The sequence below is a fragment of the Centrocercus urophasianus genome, unplaced genomic scaffold (genome assembly GCF_019232065.1).
Source record: "Centrocercus urophasianus isolate 14NV4802_14NV808 unplaced genomic scaffold, USGS_Curo_1.0 seq_11, whole genome shotgun sequence".
Classification (NCBI taxonomy): Eukaryota; Metazoa; Chordata; class Aves; order Galliformes; family Phasianidae; genus Centrocercus; species Centrocercus urophasianus.
Genome location: NW_024884253.1, coordinates 73866942 through 73885809, shown reverse-complemented (window position 1 = coordinate 73885809; position 18868 = coordinate 73866942).

The window sequence follows — 18868 nt, the reverse complement described above, 5'->3', positions numbered from 1 at the left end:
AAACAGAAATAGCCATCATCAAAGATCTTAAAAATTTAGCCATTAATTTGTCAACAATAATATCAATTCATGTACAGAATATCAGTTCATGTACAGAATACTAGCATAGGCAAGAAGATACCCCTATAGCTACAGCTAAAATTTATTCAAATATATTTTGATACTGTATAACATATCAGGTTGTTGATTTCAGTGGATGTTGAAACTGGAGTGTAATCTTGCATATTCATGATTGCTGAGGACTGAGTGATCCTGAAAATCACACAGATTTGGAAATGACATGAAAGTATACAAGCTGAAAAAAAAGTATCTTTAAAAACATGTACTGCTTGACTATTGCTATTTGAAATGTAATGCTTTCAAAGTAGTGCTTTGAAGTTTTGAGTCTCCTTGACTCTTATGTCCGTGGATGTGCCCAAAACTTACTAAATCCAATATGATATGTAACTACCAGTAAGATATTAGACATGTTTAAATTCAGTGCTGAAATATATGAACAACTCAAAAATTAGACATTAGAGATGTGGCTTTGTGAAAGAATTAAGGTTGCATTTAATGTTCTTGTATAGTCGGGCAGTGCACTGAACTGTGTCAAGAAATGAGAAAATGACTAAATTTTATGCTATAAGAAGTCAGCTGGCTGATTTTTTAACTTTATCTAGAGATACCACACTTGGGTTTCTGGTGTGTGGGGTTTTTATGTTTGTTTGTTTTGTTTTGTTTTATTTCCCCATGGCCTTTTTTTCTTTATTTTTTTTCTTTTTTTCTTTTTTTCCCATTGATACCAATAAAGGATACAAAGTATTGAGCAGCAAATGAAATCTGCCTCCAGCTGTTTCATTATTAGTTGTCTACACTTCTCTAAACGATACATTTAACTTGCTCCTTAATTTGTCTGTTCCTTATCATTTATAGCAAACAGTGTTTAGGAAAAAAAAAAAAACAAACAAACAAAAAACAGAAACCACTAAAATAATATTTTGACATCCTTATGTCAGTTTTACAGCAACCTTCTGTATTATATTCATTCTTTATTTTATGTAAAGAAAATATTTCTATCATGTCCATCACAGCTCATTGGATATTTTTTTTTTTTTTTTCAGCAAAGGCGTATGTGTCTTCAATATACATGCAGGTTTGTATCATCCAATTACTTTCCATTATGCCCAGAATGACATTTGTGATACTTTTTAAGGAGGGGGAGGGCGGAGGGGAGGGGGGGGAAGGAAATGCTGGAGTGCTTTTCAGGTTGAAAATCTACGATGTATGTCCACAATGTTCTGTAAAGCAATATTCTAGTAACATTCAAACCAGATTTGCATGCTGTTCAACCAGCAAATCTAAGAGCATCATTTTAGGAACAGCAGCAACATAACAGCAGCAACGTAGTTGTAGGTCCACGCATCTGTGGTAAACCAGTATATTGCTGGGCACACCTTCATGGTCTAGCTGTTTGGACTAGAATTTCAGGACTTTCCTCTTGCCATGATTAAGAAGTACGGGTGAATGGAATGAAATTTAATATCGCTGTGTTTACAACTTTTGCCACTTTTGCAATCTGTCTGTGTGTGCTCATGCTTTCTCTGTTTTGAAAGAACATGGAGAGAGGCACTTTCAGGTTTTACCCATTGAGAGGGAATCATTACCCATGCAAGGCTGAAAGGAAGTTGTCTCTGCTTTGGACTTTCTCTATTGGTAAATTTCCTTACAGATGGATCTTGAATGACCAATTGTAGAACTGCCAGGTGAAACGATTCCTTATATGTCATTGTCTGTTGCACAGCTTATCATCTGTTGTCTCCCTGCATATGATTACAGCATAAGATATAGGTTCAATTTATACATCAATTTATCTCACCCTTTCTCCTACAGATAACACTGAGAAGAAGACAAGAGAGATGCTATAAAGAGCTTCTCTGCAGTATAGTTCAGGAAAGCATTTTCACAACAGAGAATTGTTAGTTTTCTGTTCTTTAGTTCTTTACAAAATATGTATTATGACATGTTTAAATGTGTGAGAGTTTTGAGGCTGTACTTTAACCCTTTTTTTCCCATATTACAAAGTCTTAAAAGTTAATTTCTCTAAATGTACTAGATTTTGGAAAAAAAAGTATCATAAACTTACATCATTCAAATAAGAAATGCCTATGGCTTCCTCAGCCACCCAGTGTGAAAAATATCTTTAATAGAAAATACTAAATGCAAATTGAGTTCTCAGCAGGATTATTTCATAAGCATTTTAATGCACTTTCTGGATTAGTAAAATATTCAGATACCTGTTCCTTTATGAACTTAATTCTCATGTGGTTTTAGAGCTTACATAATGCTTAATAATACTCAGGACATTGCTTCTGGAAAAGATGAGTGAGCAGCTGCAGGGTAGAAATATCTGGTTTACACTCATCACCACCACACAATATATAACACCCCAGGACAATTCACATAATCTGTAGGTCACTTCTTTCTAACTGCTGGACAAGAGCTTACCATATAGGGACAGACAGATATCTGCTCCTTCTAGCCTTATCTCTCCCTTAATGAAGTCTTTGGACGATGCTGAGCCACAGGACATAAGGAATTGCACATCAGACATGATATGTTCACTCTCAAGTAACTCCAGACAGATCTTTAAATTTTCAGGCTTTGCTCATATACCTAGCAGCATTTTCTCTGCATTAACATCTTGAATAATATCACATTTAAAATTCTAGATTATTATTTTTAATGAAGACAAGTTAATTAAGACTCTCAGTTAGATGATCGATTTGTAGTCAGGCCCATAGGCAAGAGAAAGGCAACTCTACAGGACTCTGGAAAAAAGTACACTGCAGCAAGTCCTCCTCTGCAACACTGGAAAACACCAGCAAAACAGCATGACCACAATGGGGAGCAGTGTCAAATCTTTTCATATTTCTCCACAGTATCCACAAAAAGGGAGAAAAAGACCAGTCCTTAGACAGGCTTTTTCTCTGTGTGAAGACCTCTAGGAAAAGTATGTAGGTACAAAACAGAGGAAGAATTATTGCTCTCAGTAAATATAGCCCATCACACTAATACATGGAATTTCAAAAAAGTAGCAAGCAAGTTGCATATTATTATCTTAATGTTTGCTTTTGTTTGGACTGGAAACTGTTTAATCATACTAGGATTTAAAAACAATTTAAAGAGAATTCTAAGACGTAAACAGAAGTCTTTTTGGATCATTTATAATAGCTAATTTTTATGGTCTTTTTTTTTTTTAAATCTATTTTTTGTGGTTTTTTTTGTTTGTTTGTTTTTGTTTTGTTTTGGTTTTTTTTTATATTTTTCACATGATAAAATAGATGTTTCAAAGGATCACATTCTGAAACAGAACAGGTATTTTTCTGAATTCCTCCCAGCATAATTTTTCAGATTAGAGGCTATTGTTAAATGCAAAGTTAAGCTTACCATTATTCACTTTCTCTGATGATTTATGGATAAAAGCATCACTTGTTTGGATCTTTTCTGAGACAGAATAGCTTTAAAGGTTTTTCACAGAGGTTACTTTGTGAAACTGGATGCTTCCCAAGATGCCTGATTTTGACTAATGGCCAAGATGAAGCTGGGTTTGAAATTTAAATAGCTACAGAGCCTCCTTCTCAGCACGCTTTAAGGGTCCACTCATGTAGTCTTTACGCACACAAATTTCCCATTGATCTTAAAAGAATGATGAGTACAAAAGGAATTTAGATACTTTTTCCTGGATATCCATAGAATCATTTATCCTATTCCTACACTGTGTGCCCATGTATAAGCACAATGCATTTACACTGCAGTGTAAAAAAGTCTTTATGAAATCTTCTTCTTGTCTCAGATTAGAATATTTCACATTTCTTCTTTCTCCCTATGAAGATGTCAAAGTAATAACTAGCAGTGATTTTAGATGATTTCCAAGATTTATGGTAAGATTATTTTAAAATTATCCTACAGAAACACCAGTCCTCATTTTAGAATTTAACTGGTGAAGTTTCTAGAAAAAAATGCTAAGGAGTCCTTTTACATAGATCATTCCTAAACTAATGTCCCCTATTTATTTCTGTGGAGAGTACAACAGAGACAGCACAGTAACATTATTTGATAGAGCAAATTCTCAGCTACGAAACACTATTTTTCAACATAATCACAACTATTAGCTATGTTTTTTTATGTTTTTATGTTTTTATGGTTTTTTTTTTTTTTTTTTTTTTTTTTTTTTGCCAGTGATGAGAAAGATCCTGCACTTTTAAAGATCTGCACAAGTAGAGGTGATCCATATTTTCACAGTTGCTGTGACAGTGTTGTTTTTAGAAAATGTTGTCCATGAAATGCATCATGCATTGACCTGAACAGATGGAAGTCAGTAGGTAACAAATCCAGACTATGTGGTGTCCAGCCAAAACTGGCAATATATTCCACGGTCTTTAGATTGATATGGGGCACGGTGTTACCATGTTGCAAGAGAAAGGTTGTCTTCTTCTTTGGTCTTACTCTGGAAGTTCAAGCCTTCTCAGCCAGGACTGTGATGTAGCAGTCAGAGCAGACAGATTATACAGGTTCCAGGAAATCTAGGAGAATCACCTCTTTCCTATCGCAAAAGATAATGCACATCATTTTACCTGCTGTGGGTTGCATCTTAAATTTTGTCTGTGATGGGGAATTCACACAAGTCCACTCCATGGACCTCTGTTCTAACTCAAGCTCATAATGGTAATACTGCATCTCATCACTGGTAATGATGCAATCCAGGAAACTGTCACTTTCATACTTGTATTTGTTCAGTACACCCTGACAGAGTTGTACATGGTGTTCCTTTCTATTCCTGCGTGAGCATTTGTGGGACCCACCTTGTGCAAACTTTGTGATATTTGAGACAACGTTCAACTCTGTACAAATTCCCTGGTCATGATCTGCCAATTTATGAGTATGAGCTGATTAAGATGCTCTTCATTTCATGGTGTAACAGTTTTGCATGGTCATCTGGAGTATGGTTTGTATTTTGCATCGCTGTTACCACTGCTGAAATGCACCACTCACCACCTGACTGTGCTCACATTCACTGTTCGAACTCCATGCACATTCAACAAGTGTCGATGAATGTCAGTCAGTGCAGTGTTTTCCACATGGAGGAATACAAAAACACCCCTTTGCTTCATCTGTACTTCCATGTCAAATATAATTTTGTCAGACTAACTGCTGCGATAGGTCATGTGGCAACAAAATGTAATGGAACATTGCCTGGAAAGTTCAACCTCTACTAACATATCACCAACATCTGCCTCTGATGTCATGGCCCAGTGTAACAAAACAAGAGACATTACTCTCAGAGCTACCTTCATATTTTATTTTATTAATTTAATTATTATGATCCAGCTTAGTACATAATAGGAATATTTTCTCTGTCCTAGTAGGTGTAACTGAAATCTGCTATTATTAGTTAATGCTATTATTAGTTAATGCTATTTCAACAACAAAAAAGAGTGTCTCTAAAGAGCATTGCAGCAATAATATAAGGAGCATTTACCAAGAATAAAAATATCCAAATTCTTTAATTGGAGACTAGCAAACTTAATAGCACTGGACATATCCTTAAGGCAACAAAAATTATACGAATCATGATTTTTCATTAGTGAAGTAGTTTCTCCCAAGGCTATCATAAAAAAAGATATTCCATTTACTTGGTGGGATGCAGAGGGTGACTTTTCTGAAAACAAATTTATTTATAAAAAATACTTGATAGATATAAATTTTAAACCTTTCAAGCTGTCAATCTTCAAGGATTTTGTTTTCTTAAAAAACTTAAGAGAGACTTAAAATTTTCCCTGAACTAGTAGCTCCTCAAAGGTCTTTGGGGAGTGAGTAGTGAATTCAACCAACCCCACAGTGACTTAAACGATGAAGAATGTCTAGGACACTTGAGGCAAGTGAAGGTTCTCTCACTGCATGCTAGGGCTTTTGTACAGCATCATCACTTTTCTGAAGTGAAACCTGTCATGAGGAGAACTTATAATTACTTGAATTTCTGTCAAATAGTGTCTACTATTGCCTTTACAGTTCTTGAAATTTTTTGCTGCTCATTTGTTGTATAAGAATTTTCATGGGATTCTTAGCCATGTGGCAGTTATGCGGAATTATAGAAAACAGAGTATTTGGACTCTATTTTTGTGGTTTTAATTAACTGAACTTTTGATAAGGGTTTCAGTGTTTGTAAATATTGGTAAATAGTGCTGATTTCTTTCAGAATATTATTTCAGCTCAAGTGAGTTCATTTGAATCTTTCGCTGGTATTCCTTAATCTGAACTAAGTAAAACAATGCAAGAGGTTGGCTAAAAATTAATACAAAGGCATTATTATTTCAGCTTGAAGAATCATAAAGAAAAACAAAAGTTAAGATGGAACTACTTCCCAAGCAAATTGTGCCAATGGTGCTTCTCATAGTTTACATAATAAAATTCCTCAATCTTTGCAAAACAAAAGCAAACAACAACAAAAACAGCCATCAACAAACCCTATTTGATCAGGCAACCACAGATTCCATCTAGATTTACGAACTTAAGATTCTAGTTCAAAATGATGAAAATTATATACTGATCTTCCATGGTACCATATGTACTTTATCAAATAGTAGAAATCGACAGTATAATGTTTTGAATGCAAAGCATGAAGTCTAACATAATTTTTCACAAAACTTATGTGAAATCAGAGTATTGTGGGAGGTGGGAGCTATAAATATTTGCTGTCTTCTAGAACTTCTTTTATTGCTGCAGGAACTGAACTTGGAAATCTAAAAGGATTTACTAAAACATGCCCAGCTGAGACATTTGTATAATGTCAGTTTATTGTTTTCATAGGAATTTCACAAAAAGATGTCAAATGCATTTTTAGGCATGCATGTAACACAAGTTTCAATATCTTTAATCTTGGAAATTAATATCCCCAAACTCACATTCAATTTTCACTTTATTTAATGCTAGATTTCACAATTTAATTTAGTTTAATTGAGTTTAATTTACACAGCAATGTTCTGTCCCCCCACTAGTGACTATCTTAAATGTTTAATTTCTCTTTCTTTACAGGGTTAATAAATTACTGTATGGAAACCACAGCTGGTATAATGCATATCCAGATTTGTTACATGTAAATTTTTCACACTTCTAGCATTATTTCTTGATATTTACAGAAACTGAGATCTAGGAAATGCCTTTACTGTGTTACAGTAGTCCTGAAATTTTGGTGTGTAAACTTAATTGATGGTGGTTCTTGTGTGTCCAACTTACTAAGCAAACAGCCAAATAAAGCCAATGGTTTCTGAACCCTTAGAAAGAAAGATTCATTTACAAAGGCCTTTGCCTGTTCCACTTTTTTTATTTTTTTTTTTTTTTTTTTTTTTTTTTTTTTCCTGCTGAACAGAAACACAGCATGTTTTTCAAGATAATAAAATGTGAAGTGTTCTCCATACAAAGTAAACAACTATTGGCTATGTAAACTTTACAGTTCATGAAGTTTATCCCTCCATCAGAAGAGGGCCATCAGGGACAGGGAGATGATTGCCCCTCTCTACTCTGCCCTCGTGAGGCCCCAAATGGAGTACTGCATCTGAGTCTTAGGTCCCCAGTACAAGAAAGATGTGGAACTCTTGGAGTGGGTCCACAGGAAGGCCACAAAGATGATTAGAAGGCTGGAGCACCTCTCCTATGAAGACAGTCTGAGGGAGCTGGACTTGTTCAGACTGGAGAAAGCTGTGGGGTGATCTTACTGCAGCCTTACAGTACCTAAAGGGAGCCTACAAACAGGAGAGGAGTCAATTCTTTGCAAGAGTAGATAATGGGAGGACAAGGGGAAATGGTTTGAAGCTGAATGAGGGAGGATATCAGGAAGAAGTTCTTTACTTTGAGAGCAGTGAGGTGCTGGAGCAGGATGTCCAGAGAGGTGCACTCTTCCTCAAGGTGTTCAAAGCCAGGTTGGATAGGGCCCTGGGCAGCCTGGTTTAGTATTAGATATGGATGTTAATGGCCTTGCCTGTGGCAGGGGGGTTGGAGCTTGATGATCCTTGAGGTCCCAAGCCATTCTATGATTCTGTGACTCTCTAACACTGAGAAATGGAGACAGCACTGAAAAATAGCTTTTTATAGCTGAGAGATTGCTCTATCAAATGGCGTTGTGTTGTGATCTTTGGATCTGTTGTGTTTTCCATGGAGATAAACAGGACATATTACTTTTGGAGCTACCCAAATTTAACTTTTTGAACCTACCCTGCTACGTTTGTGGCATTCACTTATCATTCCAAGCAGAAGTTATAAACTTGTAACAATTAAGTAACAGTTATCACATTACAAGTTTTCCTTCAGCTCGCTTGAGAATGAAGTATTCAATCTAATGACTGGGTGAACAAAAACTATTGAACAGAATTCAGTTCTGTGATAAAAGATAAGATCATAGAATAGAAATACATTAATTGTATTTCATGTTGTAAGTACAGCAACTGTCGCTTAAGTACCATGTAAATGGTATCATTCTAAATCTTTTTACACAATTCAGACACCATTTGAAGTCATGTGATTGTTTCGTAATAAACCTATTTTAGCAGTGCTTTCAGCCTGTCTTCCAAAATATTGCTTACTTCTGGTTCCTAAGAGACATTTCACTGCAGTTTTTGTTTTTGTTTTTGTTTTGGCCACTTCTTTCACTGTTCTCAGAAGTATTGTATTTAGATCCAGTTCTATCTGTGTCATTTATTACTTCTTCCTGACCCTTTCTTCAAGTCATGACATTTATCTTCAGCTAAAAAATATAATTGACATTTCTCACCTCCTGTTTTGCAGGCTGTGGAAAAATATATGTATATGCATGTACTTTAAATGATTATTTTTCTGAAATAAAAATTATTAGTAAAATGTGTCTCCAATTTGAGCTGATTCACTCACTGGGAAAAAAAAATACTATACATGATTTCTACAAATAGAAATGCGATGCATAACAATGTGTATTTACTGAAGCGATGGAAACTTGAAAAGGAAAAGAAAAAAAAAAAAGGCTCTATAAATAACCTTGGATGTTCAAGACTGATAATAAGGTAGAATTTGTCCAGATATTGTACACTTACTGAGTTTTTTTATGCAAAAACAAAAACAAAACAAAACAAAAAACAAACAAACAAACACAAAAAAAAACAAACGAAGACCTAAAAAAAAAAAACAAACTTTATGGAGATTTATACCTAATATCTAAACTTTCTCTAGGAGAATAATGTGAATGCCAAGGCAGATCAAACTGATAAAAATGCAAAGCATGCAAGAAGACAGACATAGTACAATATAAATAACAAAAACAGAAAGATTTGTACCTGCATGATATAAAATTAATCCACAGTAAGGTAAGAAAGACCATCAAAATGACTGAGTTTTCTGATTAAAATCACAAAGGAAAATATCGAATTAGATTAAGCTAGCCTGTAAAACCAATAATAATAAGATAAACAAATTTAAGTTAAAAAGTTAAGTAAAAAGACAGGTGAAATCTGCCTGTAAAAATGATTACGTGCAAGCCTACGCAGGAATAAATGTTGCACATTTCCTGGGACTTACTTGAACATTGCTGTTCAAAATCCACATGCATCTGATTTAAAATTGACTAGGGACAAAAACTGCTTATTTTTTTTAGGATTTGAAACACATGGGTCTAAACATGAATGGAGACAGTTCTTTCTCAGTTTGTTGTTTTGCAAGACAGGGATCTCTTTGACATAGAAATACATTAGTTAGTGTTTACAGAATGCCTTAGAAATTTCAGACCTTAGTAAAAATTATCTTCAATATAAGAGGATTTAATAGAATCTAAGAATGTTGAGCAGAAATAAAAGTGTAAAGTTGTATGAAAAAACAAGGTCCTTTTCAATAGAAAATAAATAAATAAAAAGCAAAACAAACAAACAAACAAGCAAGCAAGCAAAAAAAGAACAAAAACAACAAAAATAACATAGCAGTAACTAACCAGAAAGCAAGCGTAGTATTTATGTAAAGTATGACTATAAAGTCATACACAAATTTTACAGTAAAATACTTCAGAGATTCAAATGGTTTGCTTAGTCAGTGATGACTGAAGAATATAAGATATAAAAACAGCTACACAATCCAGTGCATTTATTCTTCCTGAAGTTTAAAGCTCTGTCATAAAGCTTCAAATTTTTAAGATAATTTTATGAGAATGAAATGAGATAGATAATTTCTAAATTATATAATGAATAAAATGCATAAATAGCATTTTTCATAATTTCATTCCTCAGTCTTCCATCACAAATGACAAATGTTCTGTATGAAACCTTTTTAATCATTATCAGTTCTTTCTACTTGTACTGTAATATAAATAAAGCTGCAAAGAACTGAAATGACACAAGGGAACTCAGAAAAACTAAGTGAGCAAGGAAATCTATACCACTTTTAAGTATATAGAAGGGAGGTCTACATTGTTTCCATGATTATATTCCGTTTCTCCATTGCTTAGGGAGATTCAGTAAATGAGTGACATTTGTGTTAATAGAGTATTAGCACATACTATTAAAATTATGAAATGTAATATTGTTTTCTACAAGGAGAGGAAACGTGACTAATGAAAGGAAAAGAAAGTTCTGAGAAATCTGAATAATCCAGAGTAATACCTAGGTTTGAGATGATTTTGCTAAGATCTACCTTTTTATGTGCTTCTAACAATCCATTGTTTCTCAAAACTATGGAGAAAAGAGTCCCCAAAACAGATAACAGACACTGAGATGAGGAAATTTACAAGATTTATTAACTATAGGTACATTATTTGCATGATTAACAGGACAGCAACTCATCCAGAACTAACAAGATAATTAACTTCATTTTTTATGTTCTATTTCATTAAGTTGCTGTCAGAATCTGTGTTTCAAAATACAATTAGTTTTCTAGGACATAGAAGAAAGAGGGAAAAATAACTTTTATCATAAACAAACAAACAAAAAAATTTAGGATGAAAGGGCCGGCCAATCTAAGGGAGTCAATCAGTGAGGCCTTTGACTGGACTGTTCTTTGACTACTGAGTTCAGATTAGATGGAAAGCAGTTGTGCAGTGCTTTTATAGGAGCCCATCTCAATCCACTTAATCAAGAAGAGAGATTGGATGAGGATTTTTTGTCTCTTGATCTCAAAATCCACAGCTACTCCGGGCAGCCTGTGTCAGTGCCTCATCCTCTGCAATACGAACTGAAGTATACCATCTATATCCAAATATTTAAAAACAAAGAAAAGGGACTTTTGTCTATCACTTATTTTATATTTTCACATTAATTATGCATTTTGAATTATGAGACTATTAAAGTATTAATGAAACTCACAAGTTCTTGATTCTATATACCACGTGTTCATTTTTACATGTCATGAGATTTTGAATGTAGCAATATTCAGGCCCATTATCCACTTGAAAACTATGGCTAGATACAGTCTAAAAGGAAAGGATGCTAAACAGTTAGTGTGCATTTCTCACTATGTGGGCATGCTTTCTCCTGATGCCCTCCTGTCTAAGATGTTATTATTTTTAATATGATCAGGTTATTACTAGTTTTCTGGGCAGCTCGAAAGCGATCACCAATCTAAAACTCATATCTCCTCTATATCCATCATGTAGCACAGTTTAACGTAGACTAACAGGACTGCAATATTCTCACAGATTAACATTTCAGTCTGATAAAATAAATTAAATAGGAAAGCAGTACAATGAACTGGATATTTTAAACAATGTCAGAGTATGATTGTGAGCAGCTGTTGGATGAAAAGGAAAGAAAAGGAGGTGAGAACCCTGGGCTAGGTGGAAGGGGAGGCAGAGGAAGTGGTATAGGGTAGTCTGAAAACAGGATAGCAAAGCAAACGAATACATTCACCTCTTGTTCTCACCACATAACATTCAGAGGGTCTGAGAGAGTGGACCACCTACTTCCTTGTATCAAATATACGAAGAAAATATATACAGATATATAGAGATTTAGTGTGTGTTTGTATGTTCAAACTTGATAACACATTCTCTGTCCTACAGTAAATCAGATTACTGATGTCTGCACTAAGCAAAAGTAATAATTGCATTTTGAGTTCTGGAAAGAAGAAATCTGCTAACATTTTTTAACAGATACGGTGATGACTCAGTGCTAGATGATGTTACTGTTTGGAGTTTTTAGTTATAAATTACAAATGTATTTATAAATATATCGGCAGCAAGATGAGGACTAGGGAGAATCTCCACCCCTTGTTGGATGTCGAGGGCAATTTAGTGACCAAGGATTAGGCTGAAGTATGTAATGCCTTTTTTGCCTCAGTCTTTAATAGAAAGACTTGTTACTCCCTGGGAACACAGCCCCCTGCGCTGGTAGATAGGAATGGGAAGCAGAATAAGCCCTGCATGATCCATGATGAGATGGCTTTGGACCTGCTCCAACAGCTGGATGTTCACAAGTTCATGGGGCCAGATGGATTGCATTCTAGAGTGCTGAACGAGTTGGCAGATGTGGTTGCCACATCACTTTCCATCATTCTTCAGCAGTCCTGGCTAATTGGGGATGTTCCAGCAGACTGGAGGCTGACACTCATCTTCAAAAAGGGCCTGAAAGATCCTGGTAACTTCAGACCTATCAGTCTCACCTTCGTGCCCGGGAAGGTCATGGAACAGATAATCTCAGGAGCCATCCTGAACCAATTAAAGGCTGACCAGGGGATCAGGCCCAGTCAGCATGGGTTATGAATGGTAAATCCTGTCTGACAAACCTTATTTCATTCTAGGGTTGTTAAGCACTGGAATAGGCTCCCCAGAGAGGTGGCTGAGTCACCATCCCTAGATGTGTTTAAAAACCATTTGGATGTGGTTCTCAGGGACATGATTTAGCAGAGGGTTGTTTGTTAAGGTAGTTTGGTTAGGTCATGGTTGAACTAGATGATCTTTAAGGTCTTTTCAACCTAAGTGATCTTATGATTCTATGATTCTACTAAGTTTGTTCCTTCTATCGCAGGAATTTTTTTTTTTTTTTTTTTTTTTTTTTTTAATCTGTGGGTTTTACTTTTCTTCAACAATATTCATTCTTCAATTTATAGGAGTTCCTCAGATATCAGTAATGGAACTGTGACACATTTTAGGAGAATACAGAAATATTATCTCTTCTTGAGGTCATCTGAAACTAGGTGTTGAAATTCAGCGTAAGAAACTGCATCTATTTCGGTACCTGGATGTTATTAAACTGTAATTCATGAAACATGTTACTGCTCTCATGATCAGGAAGACACTAGAGGGTATCCTCTGTTCCCTTCTTTCTGGAGTTTCTGCTGAGATAATTGTAACCAACTCCTCTGACACAGTATCGACTTTGATTTTGGTTTAACTGGAACATGGCTTCAATCCCTCCTCCTCCCTCCAGTCATTGGAAACTTTGTTTTTCGGGGATGTCTCACAATGCGTACAAAGAAGAAAAGAATTATATAATTGTATCTTTTTTTACATTTACGTCTCTGTATCTTTCTTGCAACTGGTTTTTGAACTGCCAAACCATTCTAGTGAAAATTTGTCAAGCTATGAAAAAATACTGCATTGCTTTCTCCTCCCAAGAGTGCTATAGCAAAATAAAGTATTGCTACTGCAGGGCTACAAAAGTACAATGCCAATACATGTTCATGAATTTTGTGATTATTCTCTGGAGTAATTCCATTTATTTGTAATCAGCTATGTTGCCCTTCAGAAAGATGGGAAGAAAATCTGCTTGCAGTGATGTAAGAACTAAAAAAAATAATTAAAAAAAAAAAATTGTACAAATAGTCACTTTTTCATAATTACTATTAATCATTTATACAATCAAAATACATTTATATTAAGTATTTTAATAAAAGGGATTTGGAAAATATTTGTACTAAAAAGATTTTATTTTAGGAGAAAAAAATAAAGTTCATGTCTAGAATTGTACATAATCTTTGTTACGTAATCTGATAGGAAAAGAAACTACTGCTTTGCTTCATGCCATCAATCTTTTACATTCCTTTTTACAATTACATTATTAATTCACATTTAATGCAACTTTATGAAGATGCTAATGATGCACAGCAGAACCAATAAGCTACTCACATATGGCAGGAAACTGTTCTCATAACTTCCTTATGAACATATTGCTCCCTATGAGCAGTATTTCTAGATGTCTTCTACAGGGAAAGGACAAATAAACCAATAAACAAATAAATAAACAAATAAATAAATTTTGCTATGACAACTGTGTTTCCACCTCTGCTACAGATTTACACAGAATCTGATTCTTTCTAAAATTAATAGACCCTGTTTGCCTTCTATCTACAAAGTGGGAAAACTGTGTGTGAAGTAGTCACTGTGGAATAGGGCTTCTGGAAAAGCTTGCAAATGTCAGGACACAAATTTGGGACTACTGAATTAGAACTGTGTTACATCATAAGAATTTTAGGCACATAACTGTTCTCTCAAAATCTGGTGTCAAATAATGACGTCATTATTCCATTCTAAAAGATGTGGAGTCATCACCAAAGTAAAGAATCACTTTTCTTGTGCAGAGACATACTCACAAAGATATTAATCTGAAGCTCAGTAAACCCCATTCCACAGCTGTACAAGTCAACCAGTGGAAAGCCACTCTCAAAGAACAGAACGTGAAGTAATTTGAATTATCACTGTTTCAAAGTTATGCCATCTTGTGCCTTTGATAATAAATTGTCTTGCAAGATATTAATTCAACAGTGTTATTCTCTCCTTGTTTTTCACTTCGTTCCAATTTCTTTTTTACCTGCACACTTCAAAATCCTATCTAGCATTTGTAGAAGAATTTTGGATGCAAAAAATAAAAATAAAAATAAAAATAAATACAGCAAATTGGTGTGAAGTATGTAACAGGTAGGCTTACTGTAGTCTTGAGTATTCTTGTACTTCATGCTTAAGTCACTCATTCTCCTTTATGCTCACCTCACTGATCCTACTAACTGCCTTGTAGTAGCCAGTAAATGAGATGGCAACCAGGCTGATTTTGCCATCACAAACACATTTACATCTCTCGGTCACCTCCTTTTTTATCATGGGTTTGGAAATGGCTTCGAGGATGACATGCTCCCAAAACTTCAGGCTGAATGGTCTGTAGAAAATGCTGAGCTATGTACTTTAATGATCAGATACGAACTATATATACTCACATCTCTGAAATTATAAACACTGTATTTTTTTTTCGGAAGTCATAATCTAGAGATATTACATTCTTATGACTGAACCCAAATATTCAGACACTGGATGCTCTGCCAGACAAGACAGCTATAAAGAGAAGATGAATGAACATTTGAAAAGCAAGCCATAGAAAGACAAATGAATGAACTAGATAGGGTGAATTGTCCTTATAATTCTAAAAATAGTGTAAGAACTCCCGTTGTGTGAGAGCTGTTAAATGTTAATGCTGATTCAGAAGAAAAAGGCTTAATTTCAGTCTCATTAACATGGTGGCAGAAATAATAGTACTGGGTTCTGTGGCCAGAAAATTATAGCCTTTTGAGGAAACAAACAACTACACCTCAACAGATCCAAGCAGAAGCGTGAGTGAGACTCTATTATGAACTAAAATGTTCCTAAGTAAGCTGAAGCAAGTACATAAGCTGACTTTGTTCTTTATTGAGCTGCAGCCTGAATCAATATTATAGATTGACACAGCATTCTTGGTATTTTCTCAAATTCTTATCTTCAACCGTGAAAGTTGGACTCAAAGAGATCAGAGATTTCCAAAATCAAAGCTTTTCATTGTCTCACTTTACTACCAAATATAAAATTAGCCTTCTGATGTAGTTAGCATATTTTTTTTTCCTGTGGAACAAGGCAATAATTGTTTGAACTTTTGAATAGACTCTTGCTGCAGGAAAAGTAGAAGTTTTTAATGTCTAACTTATTAACTATTCGAGGTGGAATGTTTCCAGATAATCAGTGTTTGTTGTCTGGATGGGATCTCTGGTGTTTAATGGTAAAGAATTGCAACAGAAACTGCTTTAAAGCCACAGTGTCACTGGGCTTTGTGTTCTTGTTTCAGACCACCTCAGAAATTTCCTCTCCCTTAGTCCATTAATGGCATATATGTGACTTAGTATTGGCCATATTGGCTCCTAAAAAGAAGTTGTTTAACAAAAAATGATGTGTTTTCATCCAAATAATTTTGTAAATATTTCCCTTGCTAGCTGAAGCCATGATTGAAAAGACAGTACAGAAAAGTGTGGCTGAAAATATCAGGGACAATATTTGTGTTGGAGATCAATTTATGCAGATTAAGGCCAAATCCTGGGATGTGCAGTCTCACACTGTAATTTCCTCTGCAGTCTGAATACTCATAAAAATCTCTCACGTTCTTTAATAGTTTTCATAGAATACATTAGAACTTAATATATATTTTCTGGTTTTTTGAAAATGGAGATCAGGCTCATGAGCCACTATGGAAGAGATACACAGTAAGAACGATTCCTTAACAACTGATGTCTGAACTTACTTTAATCTGTGTGAGTTAATCTAAACAAAAGCTGATTTTCAAACAGTATATGTTGATATTCCAGCTTTTGTTCATATGAGATTAAAGAACAGAAGTACTCGAATTGTCTTCATGATTTTAATATCAAAGTAGCATTGGATGTGTTTAAATATGAGTGACAGAATAATGCCTATTCTTGTTTCTGGAAGTGAATACACTTTGGAAAACGTTAGTAATTTTTCTAATTAAATGTAGCAGAATATATTTCAAAGTAGAAGGATAGAGATGGAAGCCTCATACTTAAAAAATAACCATCTATCATTTCATTTTAACTCTCTCAGGCAAAGGAAGTCAAAGATTTGAAAGCAATATCTTGATCTCTTAAAGAAGTTAAATCTGAAGATCCCAAAATGTCTTTTTAATCACTAATTGTATAAGTAATTCAAATTGGAAAAACAGCAATCTCACCTGCAGGGAAGAAAAAATAAAAGGATTTCTCAAGAAACGATTTATGCTAACCCTTAGAAAAATCTGGTAATTAGAACAAGCAGAAGGAGGAATGTTAGGGTGTTTTGCTTTTGTAATGCGTAGTTAAGTAAAAAAAAATTGCCATTTTCAGCAAATTCTAGAATCACTTGTGTTCTCGTAGTAAGAAATCTTTAATGTGATAATCTTATGAGTTCATCATCAGCAAGTTTTTATTTAGTATGAGCATCATGTAGCTACACTGAAAGAGCTTTTTAGTGCAAAAAAAAGAGTATGTTTCACAAAACTACCATTTCCCCCTATCAACAAAACCCATAATTCAGCTTCGTGCAGTAATAACAAGTATGAAACAGTGGGATCTTTCAGTCTGTCAAATTGTTGTTAATTACAGAGTGCTGCTAAAGGAAAACATGCTATGTACAGCAGAACAAGCATAACAAAAGGACATTTATAGGCCAATCCAGCTGTCATTGAAATGAGCAGGAATTTTGCTGCTAACTTCAATATGAGTAGAATCTTTTTTTTTTTTTTTAATTTACCCATGAATGTAAAATGACAAGTCTTTTACAAGCCATCTTTTTCTCTCTGTCAACAGAAATAATCTGATTCCACATTAATGCATACAAAGTTTCTAGAAATATGCTTGTGCTGAATGTGTGTATTTTAGTAAACTCACAAGTATGTTCTACACATCATTTTCTATTTAGCAAAAGAGATTCCCTTCTGAATTTGTTAGTTCCAAAACTAGTCCTGTCATGAAGATGAAATGCCAGTACATCTTATTAGAACCACTAATAGTTTAAGCTAACTGAGTTAACACTCATAAAAATGCTTTACTCCTCCCAAAAAAGTCATGCTCAGCCCTAGCTCAGAGATAAAAGAAGATTTCAGGAGAATACAAAGAAAACATATGAATACTTTATTGTAGCATTGTGTAATATTACATCAAAATCAAAGGTGTTAATTTCTATCTGGAAACAATTTCCTTCTCAGCTGTCAACCAACAATTCCCTCCCCCTTCATTTCAGAAGATAAGCTAGATGCCCATCTTCTGGCTGCAGCTGTTCAGTAGTTCACATTCTTTACAATAGAAAAAAGTTTCAGGGAACTACTTCTTATTTTGAGTCACATTACTTAGTATGTGTTTGGTCACAATACTCATGTTTTATCACTTGCATTTTAAAATGCAAGTGGAATATTAGGTCACCTTTCAAGACATTCTAACATCATAATATAAATTGAGACTTGCTTCTTTCTCTGATTTCCCTACTAGCTTAGTAAATGACTTTATATTCTGACCTTCATCTTAGTGATAGGCTGCCAATAGAATACTCATAAGCTTCTTTCAGAATAGATAGCTCAGAAGATTAAAGAGGGACCCTGAAATGACTTTTTTTTCTTTTGTTTATGTCTTCTCTCAAGAAACTAACTGAATTGTAGTCATAAATTTATGCCATAACATGTTACAAACCACAATTACTTTAGAGGCCTTTCAGGATCCTGCAGTAATTATTTTTTTAGTTTGTTTCTGCTCTGTAGCTTGACTTACACTATAAATCTTTTCATTATTCTGTAAAAAAGTTGCAATATAGAAATTTAAAATACTTTATACAACATAATTATGGACAACATGCACTTCAGTATATTTTGATTTCAATAGGGACCACACAAGACATATTAATGGAAAAGTACTTATGGTGCAGGTATGGTAACAAATTTTCCCTTTTTTAAGATAGTTCTGAAGTGAAGGTGAGTATTAATAGGGATAATTGTTTACAGTCAATTAATAATTTATCTAATTAATATAAAATAAATTTAAAAGGAGTGATTTCATTGGTAGTGTACCCTTTAAAGTGTACCATAAGGAGATATTCTCAACCCGTTCC